Source organism: Rhamphochromis sp. 'chilingali', assembly GCF_963969265.1.
Source record: "Rhamphochromis sp. 'chilingali' genome assembly, chromosome: 1".
Taxonomy (NCBI): Eukaryota; Metazoa; Chordata; class Actinopteri; order Cichliformes; family Cichlidae; genus Rhamphochromis; species Rhamphochromis sp. 'chilingali'.
This window is the reverse complement of record NC_137929.1, coordinates 60,859,914-60,872,501: the sequence shown is the minus strand read 5'-3', so window position 1 is coordinate 60,872,501 and position 12,588 is coordinate 60,859,914.

The window sequence follows — 12,588 nt, the reverse complement described above, 5'->3', positions numbered from 1 at the left end:
CTGAGCCTGTCAAGTCCTTCTTTTGACCCATTTTGCCAAAGGAAAGGAAGTTGCCTAATAATTATGCACACCTGATATAGGGTGTTGATGTCATTAGACCACACCCCTTCTCATTACAGAGATGCACATCACCTAATATGCTTAATTGGTAGTAGGCTTTCAAGCCTATACAGCTTGGAGTAAGACAACATGCACGAAGAGGATGATGTGGACAAAATACTCATTTGCCTAATAATTCTGCACTCCCTGTAGTTTTATATGTTAATTAAATAAAAGGCAAAGGTGCTGCTACAAAGTATTAGTTTGATAAGGGTGTGCATATTTGTGCAACCAGGTTATTTTAAGTTTTTTATTTTATTTTCCCCCTCTTTAAAGGTTTCTGTATGTTTTTCAGGTGCATTGTACATTAGAGGTCACATAAAGGTGGAAGAAGTTTTGGAACTATTTGACTTGCTGTAATTTTTTTTACATGACAAAAACCTGGCATTTGAACATGGGTTTGTATATTTTTTATAGCCACTGTACATGCGTTTTATCCTCAGATTAAAATTATTGTTATGTGCTTGATGTGCCTCACCTTTGGCCCTGGCTCCTCCCCTCTGACTGCACTAGGACATATTGCCACCTGATAAAATAACACATTGATTCGTGCCATATAAAAGTGAGACGTGTCAATTCAGATTCTTTGTCAAATATACACTAATGAAACAATTTACATCAGCAGCCTAACAACTGTCATGATAATAAAAACTAGTTAATCTATAGCACCAAATCATCAGTCAGTCACCTGTGAGCTCGCCTCTCCACCTCTGTCTGAGCTACAACATGGCAGAGCTGCCTCTGTCACCTGATAAATAACGGTGAGACATTCCACATACATGCAGTCTCACACGTGCTTCAAATACAGTCATGAACCAACAAGTCATCATCCAACTTCACCTGTGATCTTGTGTCACCATTACTCTCTGAGCTTTGTGTTGGTCCTTCTGTCACCTGACAAATAGGACACATGACAATAAGAATAAAATGTGGAGCTGCTTCAGTGTTTCTGTCACTTTGTGCAGATCGTGACTCATCAGTAATGTTTGTAGGCTGAGTGCATTTTTAAAACAATTTGTGCAAACTGTACTACAAGGTGGAATATTCCCAAAATCATGACTACCTCATGATACTGGAATGTGGTCTGTGGTCTGACGACAATTTGTCCACAACTGACATCTACAGTTCTCTCTGTTAGGTAGATTGTGCCTGGATCCCTCTTGTGTATCTTACATTTTAAAACAACTGCAATATTATACTACAGCAATGGTGAAATAAGAGAATAAGTGATAACTTTATTTTAAAGCAGTAGGGTCTCACATTTCTTCTTCTTCTTCTTCTTCTTAACACCTCTGAAGAAGAAGGCTGCCAGTTTAGAATTAATATCCACGTGTGTGAAAAGGAAACACCCAAAGCTACAAAGCTACCATCTTCTTTCAGTGTATGCTGGCAGATTTTACCACAAAGCACAAAGCAAACACGTTCTCACAACAAGAAGACTATTCTTAGCCAAACCAGAAAAAATGGTGACAGGTCTCACCAGTTTCAGGGGTTAGTTAACTAGAATCAGCAAAAGAACTGTGGTTTTAGCTTAAGAAATTTAAAGAAGTCAAAAATACTCACTGTATTAAAATAATGTTTGGTAAGTTTTTCTCTTTATATTTCTTACAGTTGCTCAGTTAATGACCAAAATGGAGGGCTTGAAAACAAGGGGCTCAATTTACAATTTCACTGTATATGTAAAATGAAAATAACTGGCTGCATAGACTGCAGCTAACTGGCCCTTAAGGCCATACCATACCATACCATACCATACTATATTAGGTTACACATGAATAAAGTATGAAAGCAATATTTTCACCAGTTTAACCAAAATTTCCATACTAATTGAAATGTCTTTTCCAAGGCAGAAGGCCTTTTTTTAAACATTAATGTTAACATCAGTCAAGTATGTTTATGAGGCTAAATAATAAAGAAGACCTTCATCCATGTACATGTACATAATTATACCATGACCTAGTTACACAAGCACACCAAACCATCACAGCACAGCTTCTTTTCTAAAGCACAGCTTCTTCCAGCTGCTACATGACATAAGTTGAAAGAATCAACTAAACAATCTCTACATTTTTTATGTATATCATTCACACAAACCCGAGTTACACTCAGCACATGATTATTAGGACACTAGTTTGCTGTTTCATTTTTCGCCACTAGATGTCGCTAAAACAAAGCTTTTAATGAGTTAACTCATTTTCATTAAAGCTTATGTTAACCATTCCTCGCCATCAGTCCCCTGACCGTGGTCGGGAGACGCAAGGGGAGATGCTTCCTCCAGGGCCGAAGTTTGTCCTCCTTCGGGGTTAACTCCCTTCACTTTTGTGGAGTAGTGAGGCAGACAGAAATCAGCTGAGGCACCGGAGAGTACTGATAATAACAGTACTGCACACTTCGAAAACACACTGCATAGGCTGTAGCCCATTAGAACGCTGCTCCCGGTCGCCCTCTCTACCCATGACACACTGGCTGTTTCCCAATTCATGGTCTGCAGCCTTAAAGTACGTACAGCCTCAACGATCCTCAAGGGCCACGTACTTAAAGACCGCTAAGGCCGGAAGTGCGAGGCTTGTGAAATGGGACGTCTAGCCTCCGTTGCGCTGCCCAGGTTGCCTAGCAACCATGATACTAACAGCTGGAAACGTTTCATACAGCTTTGTTTAACAGAAATGAAGGAGAAAATCATTTGTTCAAGTGTTTGTTTGTTTCTACATGAGCTTTGATCATTCGCTGTAAGATTAAGCTCAGCTATTGAACGGCGTATATTTTAAAGTAAAGGCTTTAAAACCAAGTTAGTACAAACGTCACTAATGTTACATAACTTTGCCGACATGTGGCAACAGTAATGTTTTAATGGTCTTCGTTATTAAACATTTGCACATAAATACCGTAAGTGACATAATGTAACAAGTGTCACCTGGCAGTTTGTTGCTCTCTGCCAGGTGATTGGCTGAAGAGCTGTGAAAAGGTAGTGGGTGTGTGGGGTGAAGTCAGCGCTCTTCTGTGGAAAAAAACAGAGGCAATTAATTCACTCAGGTGCGAGTGGGTATACTGTCGGTAAGAGACTTTTGCCATTTTTGTTTGGATCTTTTGCATGTGCCTATTTTTAATGTGTCATTGGACTTTTTTAGTGTGACCACGAATTTTAATAGAAGAATTGATCAAGCCCTAGATCGACTGCGCGCAGGGAAACTGATCAATATTGTAGGTATATTGAGTGTTTGTTTTAGCTTCATGATTTTGAATGGTTTCATAAAATTGCTATTTTATTGGGTAATATTTTAATTGATAATGTTGTTTGTTTTTCAGCTGTGCTGTCTCTGCTGTCCTTTTTTTCGTTCTTTTGATTGATTTGTAATTTTGTTTTGGTTAGTCCGTCCAGCCGTAAAGGTGGTTATTGATTGAGAGTAAGTTGTGTAAGGGCGGACTAACCTCCCTTTTGTTTTTGTTTTTTTGTTTAATTGTTTGTGCCACTTCCCTTTTTCTCCCAGATCACAGGCCATACATAGCACTGATTCCCAGCTGCGCTGAGACCCGAATTGTTTGCAGTGTGTGCCACGATTGCAGTGTCGCTAAGCGGGGTGTGACGGGTTGCAGTGTTATTTTCACAGAGTTTGTGTGGTAAGTCTCATGTGCAGCTGGGATATCAGCAGGATGTGTTGTAAGTCCTGTCTGGAAATGACTGGGAATTATTATGTCTAATTTATGTAATAAATAAACGATCAATTTATTTCTTTGCCCGTTTACTCATCCTTTGTCCTCGGTTACAATAATATTCAGTACTTAAAGTTTACTCTTCTTTTTTTTTTTCGGCAAAATTATCCACACCCACCGCTGCGCTATGCATTGTGGGATATGTTGGGCCACGAAGTCTACACCGCCACATCCTTAAAATTCAGGGAAATGAAGGACGCATTTGAGGGCCGCATTTCGAGCAGCCTTTGAATTGGGACAGCCTTCGTCGCGTGGCGGTGACGTAACCGCACTTAAAATGCAGCCTTTAAGGCTGCAGACCCTGAACACAGCCTCTCTCTCTCTCTTTTTCTTCCGCTCCCCGCGTTTCCTTCACGCGCATGCTCACACACACTCCTTACTGCACCCAGCCACACACAAGACGGCAATTCCCGCAACACTTAGAAAGCGGTTCAACACTGGTTCACTAGTGCTAACCAAAGTACAAAATAATGCATGTCAAAAGGACAAATTAGTGATGGATCAAACAATAATGAAGCATCACTAATAGTGTGTTTTTCAGACACTATGAGTGAAACCTCACATTGACGCGTGTATCGCTTTAAGAGAAATCATGTGACCGGCACAGCTGCTGTGTCTTGTGGTGTAGAGGCGCCAAATTCTGAAGCCTAACTTTTTGACTCATTTGCATTTATGCTGAGGGGAGGACATGAGGTACTACAACAGAACCGCAGAGAAAAAAGGACATTTTCTCCAGTCTGAGATTGTTTTGATATCATATTAGGGTAAATTAATATTTTTTATCTAGATAAATGTGTATTTCCCCCTATATTACAAGCAGTTAAGCACACACCACTGTCACGAGCACTTTACTTTATAAACAAAACCTTTACCTTTTATGTAACATTTTTCACTTATACTAAAGTGAAACAAAGTTTAAAAGTCTACATTTGAGATACCGTATTTGTGATTAGTTAAATTATGATTAGTCAGTCATAATATTTTGTTATAATCAAATGACCTGAAATACATACACTACCCTTCATTCAGTTATAATTCTATTATAAGCTGGTTATGCAGCTAGTTATGTTCAGTCTTTATCCAGGTTATCTGCAGTGATTTTTTTTATTTTTTTAATCCAACACATGTCGCTCTTGAGTGTCACACCAACACAGTGTGGACACAGAAAAGTGAATGTCCCACACACTCCAAGACATCATCTACTCCTCTCTATCTTAACTAGGTTAGTGTCACATGAAGGTTAATTATAATCTTCATGGAACACAGCCATGAGGGGGAGCACAACAAAGAGCAAGAGAAGACTGAGACAACATGTATACACAGGAAAACATGTGGGAGCATGTTTTCCTGTGTCTCATCACAGATGATGAGACACAGGAAGCAGAACTAGACCCAAGAGACAAGGAATAACAGAACAAAATAAAACAGACAAAAACTAAAAAGCACAAAAGATCAGATCAATAACTGAAGACGATAAAGTTAGAACATAAAATATTCCATCCATTTGCTTCCGCTTATCCTTTTTAGAGCTGCGGGGGGACACTGGAGCCTATCCTAGCTGTCATAGGCCGAAAGGCGGGGTACACCGTGTCTGCTGTAATTATGTCACTCTGCTCCACACTGATGTTTGTCCTGTTCGTCTCTGCAGGTGAGATTTAACTTTGAGTTGCATAGTAAAAATGTTTCCCTAAGACTTGAGTTTTTAATATACTGTACTTTTATAAATGTTAACATTAAATACTGTGTGTGTTTCTAATTGGCTGCTGTAGAAGTGAACAGCTGTACTTTGACCTTTAACCTGTCTAATCTGCGTTGTTTCCTCTTTCAGATGAGAAAAAACATCACAGCTGAGTCTGGACAGAACGTGACTCTGACATGTCGAGCTTCAAACAACAACATCGTGAGGGTAGAGTGGAGCCGAGCTGACCTGGGAAAAAATGATGTGCTTTTGTACCTGGACGGACACGTTCACTCAGATGACCAGCATCCATCTTTTAAGAACCGGGTGGATCTGCAGGACAGACAGATGAAGGATGGAGACGCGTCTTTGATTCTGAAGGATGTGATGATTAATGATGCTGGGACATACGAGTGTGAGGCCTTCATTAGAGGAACAAACGTGAGAAAGAGAGCTAATCTAGTTGGTGAACCCATCAGTATCGTCACACTGAAAGTTGATCCTCCAGGTGAGTGAGTAGAGTTGAGTGTGTGTGTGATCAGAGGTGAAGCTGCTTCCTGGTTGTTGATGTTTGTTTCTAAAGATGCTGTTGATGAGACTTTGTAGAAAGCAGCTGGTCTGAGTGATGTGATCAGAGTGCAGTAGATAATGTCTGACAGCAGTTTGAAGAGGAAATGGATTCTGTTCTGTTCTTCACTCATCACCTACCTGACACCTCACACCTGTTTCTCACCTGCAGGTCAGCCAGGAGGAGGCACAGAGGATGGATCTGTTGGACTGAAAGTTGGTCTGTCAGTTTGTGCTACAACAAGATTTGAACTTGTTACTTCTTCAAAAACATTTTTGAACTATTTCATTTTTGAAAAGCTTTTTCCTTGTGTGGAATAAAACTTCAGTAAGTTACTTTTGATCTACTGAAAAGTAGATGGGATGTACAGATCACTTTCTTTATCTTTAAGTGGATTTTTGTTCTATCCTGACGATCAGAAGAGTGTTTGAAGGTTTCAGAGATGCTTCAGAACAACAGTAAGTGTTTAAAATGAGCTTCCGGCCTTTTAGATGATTGCAGTCACTTGATTTCCAGGAAGTGCTGCACCTGATGCATGCTCGCTCTCTCTGCAGACTATTTGCTGCTGCCTGTCTCTACATGTTTTCTCTGTTTCTGCTGCTTCTTTGTCCTCACTGTAAACAGATGTACTGAGAGACTCCTGCACTGATGTTTCATAGGAAAGTCCAAACAGCCTCACTGCTTCTCCATGAAGAACAAAGATTTGCTCTCTGTGGCTCCAACACAACTTAAAGACAATCAAAGGTGGACAAAGTTCTTCAGAACAGCTCTAAAGGACCTTTGACTTTATTCATTAGAATAAGTTTATTTGAATTTACTGACAGACAGAGTGGAAGGTTTTCTCTACACCTTGACCTATTTTCGTGTTCATTTCCTGTCACTGTAAAACCCCTTGTTACGTTGTTACATGTATGTGGTTAAGTGTAGGTGTGATGGTTTTGCTAAGCAGACGTGTCTGTAAAACAGGATGTCAAAGCGAAACAAGAGTCAATTGGTTCAACGTGGTGATGGAGTAGAGCTCACCTACAAAGTATTTTTGAGAGTTCCAGACGTCCTTCAGAACAACAGTAAGTGTTTTCTTTCTTTTTCTAAAACTCACGTTCACTCTTTTAAGCTAAAAAACGTTTCAGTTTACAATTTACCTTAATGGATAATGTGAAGAGAAAATTTAACAGAAAGCCTCAAATTCTAAAACTGATGAGTCTTTGTTCTTTAATCGGACAGCACTGGATGAACTGGTGATTTACACAGGCTACTGGTTTTGCAAACTGGTGCAAGTTGCTGCTGGTTGGCAGGTTAGTCAGAGTTATGTCGTGGTGTTGTTTGATAAGTAAGCTGAAGCCTAAATCATAGCAGGAAGAGATGGAGCAGAATGTGAGCTTGAAACTTGCTGTGGGAAACAAACTCGGTGCAGAGACAAAACAAACTTCTGCTTCAAAGACAAAAAAGTGTTCATACATGACGACTGACACATGAAACAGGTTAGAATTTGTTTCTGTGGAGATCGTTCAACAACCGAACACTAAAACTTTTCCACTTTGCCTCGTTTTTATGACGCACTTATTTCTGCGCATCCTCAGTTTAACCTACCAAACGTCACAAACGCCACGTCTTCACGAGACACGGAAGAGTTTGAACCGCAGCTTTAGCTTTATTTACACCTTAAATGTAATCTGATGTAGTCAGGTTTAAACTCAGGTTCAGTTATTCGGTGAAAATACCGACAGACTCAGACATTTAGAACAAACTAAGAGTCAGATCAGCAGAAACAAAAACACGGAAATGTCTGCTGTAACTGCGTCGCTCTGCTCCACGCTGATGTTTGTCGTGTTCGTCTCTGCAGGTGAGATTTAACTGTTATAAAACAAACTGAATATGACTTTGGTTAAATTATTAACAATATTTAAAGAGTTATTTTCATATTGATTCAGTTTGTGTGTGTGAAGGTGACATGAGGCTGGGTGGACAGTGGCTGTAACCCAGCAGTGACAGACACAAAGAAGTGTAATGTGTGTGTCAGTGTGAGTATCAGGAATCGGTATACAGCTAGAAAATGTATATATTATTTTATATAAGCTTACAATCAGCAGTGTGTACTGATTGGTCTTTATTTTGATGGGCACACCATGCGACCAATCCTGAGCAAAGACAGACTCTGATCATGTGTGTTTTCCTGAGTAGTAGTAAATGCATAAAAGTTTGGCTTTTGTGAAAACAATTATTGAAAATTTCTTCCTTGAAAAAGACCAAATATACAGTTCATTACATAAAGTCTACAAAGTGTGTTTGAATGCTAGAGATGCAGAGTTGTGTGTGTGTAGCATGAGTGTCTACATGAGTCTCACAGGCCTGAATGTGCAATTGATGGCATTTATGATTATAATTCAAGATTTGTAACTTGTTTGATCACCAGAAACAAATGGATATTTAGGACTTTCAACTCAGAAAAGTTTCAGTTTTTCATTTTCTAAAATAGAAATTTCTGGGGGTTTTTTTTTCTTAAAAACACAGTTATTAATAAAACTGGGAAGTCTAGGTAATGAACTACTAGAAATGTTTCTGTAATTTTACACATTTAATTCTACAGTACAGTGGTAGTGATGGGTTGATTACATCTCATGGAGGGCATGGCGCATCCTACTTTCTGAACCTTTTTCTTTCCACGATGGAGATCCTTCAGTCTGCTGTTCACATATTGTGGGATTATTGGGATTTAAAAAAGGGAAGTCATTAGATATCATTTGGGATGAATCGTTATAATTATCTGTTTGTCATGGTCCTGGGTCGTGCGACCCAGTGTTTTGTGTTTAACCTATTTTGATGATTATCGTTTATGGTTTGTTTAGGTTCACTAGGTAGTCCAGCCAGTTGTATATATTAAGTCTCCCTTGCCCTTCGTGTGTGTTTAAGTCTGTGTGTCTTGTATTGTCAAGTTCATGCTGTCAGTTATGTCATCTCCCCTGTACTACGTCTCCCCGGTTCATGTGTTATGTCTAATCTCCATGTTTCCTGTTTTACTTTGAAAGCCTGTATTCAATGTCAGTGTATTCAGTTTCACTCCTCCTGTCCTGTCGTTAAGTTCATGTGTGTCAGCTGTGCTCCCATGTGTGGCCACTTCCCCTGATCATCCCTCATGTGTATTTAGTCTCTGTGTTTCATACAGTCTGTGTCGCGTCGTCTGTGTTTCGTATCCTCAGCCATAGCCTTTTCATAGTTTGTGTCCAGTTTAGATTTCTGTTGAGCTTCTGCTCTTGTGCTGCCCTCATTCTTGTTCGTTCCTTTCAATCAGCCACAATAAAAGGCTCGCTTTTGTTTAAATCTACTCCTTCATTCTCGCTTGTGTTCGCACCTGGGTCCACCACACACATCTCCACACGGTCTGCCTCCGCAGATCGTGACACTGTTATTATTTCCCCTTTCTGTTGTGTCATTTTTACCAGTTTGTTCATAGAGGAGAGAGTCCTGGGAAAGCAAGCAGGTAAGTTGGAAGCAGAAATCCCCATGAAGTGGAGTGTTTAGAGCTTGAACTTGTTCATAAGTATTGTTAGATGATTGACAGCTTGATGTGAAAAGGTATGCCAGGCTGTTGAGTGTGAGCTGAGAATGCCATGGAGGGAGGAAGAAGGCCCATCTATCCCACAACCTGGGCTCATCTGCAGAAGCGTAAGATTGTACTTTGACCTTTAACCTCTCTGCTCTGTGTTGTTTCCTCTTTCAGACCAGACAATCATCACAGCTGAGTCTGGACAGGACGTCACTCTGCCATGTGGAGTTACAAACGACAACAAAAAGATCATAGTTGTAGAGTGGAGCAGAGCTGACCTGGAGCCACAACATGTTCTTTTGCAACAAAATGGGCAGTTTGATCCTGATGGTCAGCATCCATCTTTTAAGAACCGGGTGGATCTGAAGGACAGACAGATGAAGGATGGAGACGCGTCTTTGATTCTGAAGAATGTGACGATTAATGACAATGGAACATACGAGTGTCGAGTTCAGAGACGGAGAGAAATTTTAAGTCTCATCACCAGTGTCTACCTGAGTGTTGTTCCTCCAGGTGAGCGATCAGAGCGGAGAAGCAGTGTCCTTGCTTGTTGTTTACTGATTATAAGTTGGAGGATATTGAGTTCTGAGCTAACGCTAAATCGGGGGATATAGAAAATGGTACTTCAAATCAAATCACTTTTATTGTCACATCACATGTGCAGGTACATTGGTACAGCACATGCGAGTGAAATTCTTGTGTGTGAGCTTCACAAGCAACAGAGTTGTGCAAAATACAATAGTGTGTGTGTGTGTGTGTGTGTGTGTGTGTGTGTGTCCCAGTCTGTAGACTCCAAACACGCTCGAAGCTCCTCCACAGCCTCGTTGCTCCACAGTTTTTTTTTTTAGTCCTCACGACAGGTTTGGAGAGCTTCAGCCTCTGTCTGTACGCGGGGATCAGGTGGATCATGACGTGGTCAGAAAGTCTGAGTGAAGTGCGATAGGCCCCGCTGATCGTGCTGTAACAGTGGTCTAATGTCCTCTCCTCTCTGGTCGGGCATTTAATATACTGCTTATATTTCGGAAGCTCATGGCTCAAATTGGCTTTGTTAAAGTCCCCAAGAGCAATGATGAGAGAGTCTGGGAATGTCCGCTCCATGTGCAGTATCTGCTCCGCGAGTGTGCACTGAGCTGCCTGTGCATCTGCATCTGGCGGGATGTAAACAGCGGCCAGGATGAATGAAGCAAACTCCCGCGGAGAATAAAACGGTTTGCAGTGAATAAAAAGGTATTCCAGAGAGGGAGAGCAGTGCTGAGCAATCACTGTTACATCTGTGCACCAGCCACTATTAATGTAGAAGCAGACACCTCCACCTGTAGTCTTACCACAGAGAGAGGCCTGCCGGTCCGCGCGCAGCAGATGAAAGCCCTCCAGCTTGAGCGCGCAGATGTCCTCACAGAGCCACGACTCCGTGAAACATAAGACACAGGAGGAGGCAAAGTCTCTGTTCATGCTTCTCATCAGGTCCATTTCGTCTATCTTATTCCTGAGTGAGCGTACGTTGGAAAGGAAGATCCCAGGAAGAGCAGTTCGCAGTCCACGTCTCCTCAGACGCACGAGTGCGCCGGCTCGCTTTCCTCTCCTTCGGTGTCTCACTTTCCTGATCAAAGTCTGTCATAAATCTGCCGCAGATGCGACAAATATTGGAAGTAAATCCACAGGTGTTGTAGTCCTGTGGTTAAGAAGCTCTTCTCTGTTGTAAGAATATCCAGCGGAGTGCCCAGACACACAAGTTATGCACAAAAACAAAACAGAAGTAGTGTACTGAAGTACCAGGGCATCCATACGCGGCGCCATCTTGGTCAGGAAAAAAGTATTTTCTTTGCAATACTTTGAAGGACTTTACAACTATTTTGCTCTCTAATATGTATCTTCCCCTTATTGTTGTATATATTCTTACTGTCTGCTATTTATATTTTATTCCAGCACAATTGGTGTGTAGCACCCACAATTTCGTGGTACATGTACAACAACAAATAAAGGGATATTCTATTCCTGTTTTTATGCTTGTTTTTTCTGAACACATCCTACCTGTTTCTTACCTGCAGGTCAATCAGGAGGGAACAAAGATGGAGGGAAGGAGGCAGGAGGGAAGGAGGCTGGATCTGTTGGCCTGATAGTCGGTCTGTCAGTTTCTGCTGTGCTGCTTGTTGTTGCTGTTGTTGGATTTTTGATCTACAGAATACTTAAGCAGAGTCAGGATTTATACCAGCCTCCTGTTGAACTGCAGCCTGTTTGAAATGTCTCAGAGTTTTTTCCAGATGAACTCTGTGTCTCCTGCTCAGAAATTTATTTTTGCTCAGGAATACAAGTAAATCACTATAAGTTAGCATCTTAATCAACCAAAAAATAATATGATTTAGTTATTTTTTTAGCATTACTAAAAGGCCCTCTGAACACAAAAGCATTACTTCAGCATTAAAAATATTTATTAATCCACAGGCGTTGTTGTTGAGGTTACTTTTTGGTTATGCCATGTTTACCAGTAATTATGAATTGGGAGAAAAGGTTGTTTGAAATCATTTTTCTTCTAAAATAATGTTTTATGTAACTTCATTATTTTTGTTTGGGAAATGTTTTGGTTTATTCCATTTGTATTATGTTTGTGTAGATCAGAATACTTTATTAACCCCTGGGGACACTATGAGTGAGATTATTGAGTGAATGGATTCTTTGCTGTTAGAAAAATTATTAGTTATGGAACACTCTCTGAAATTAGAGCTATACAGCACTTTTTACAGTATGATGAAGGATTACATCTCTGTCCCTGTCTCTCTGTTAATCCACACTTTTAAAGAACTGGCTCTTGTGCCTATGTGCTGCTGATGGTGTTCAGGATCCCTTTGTCAGTCAGAGTATTACAGTGTACACTATCATAAAACTAAAGATAAAAAATGTGTTAAATGTGGCCCCAGAGTCAGACGTTTCCTGGAAGGAAGATTTAAAGCTTCAAGTTGGATCCTTGAAGCTTTAAATCTTCCTTCCATT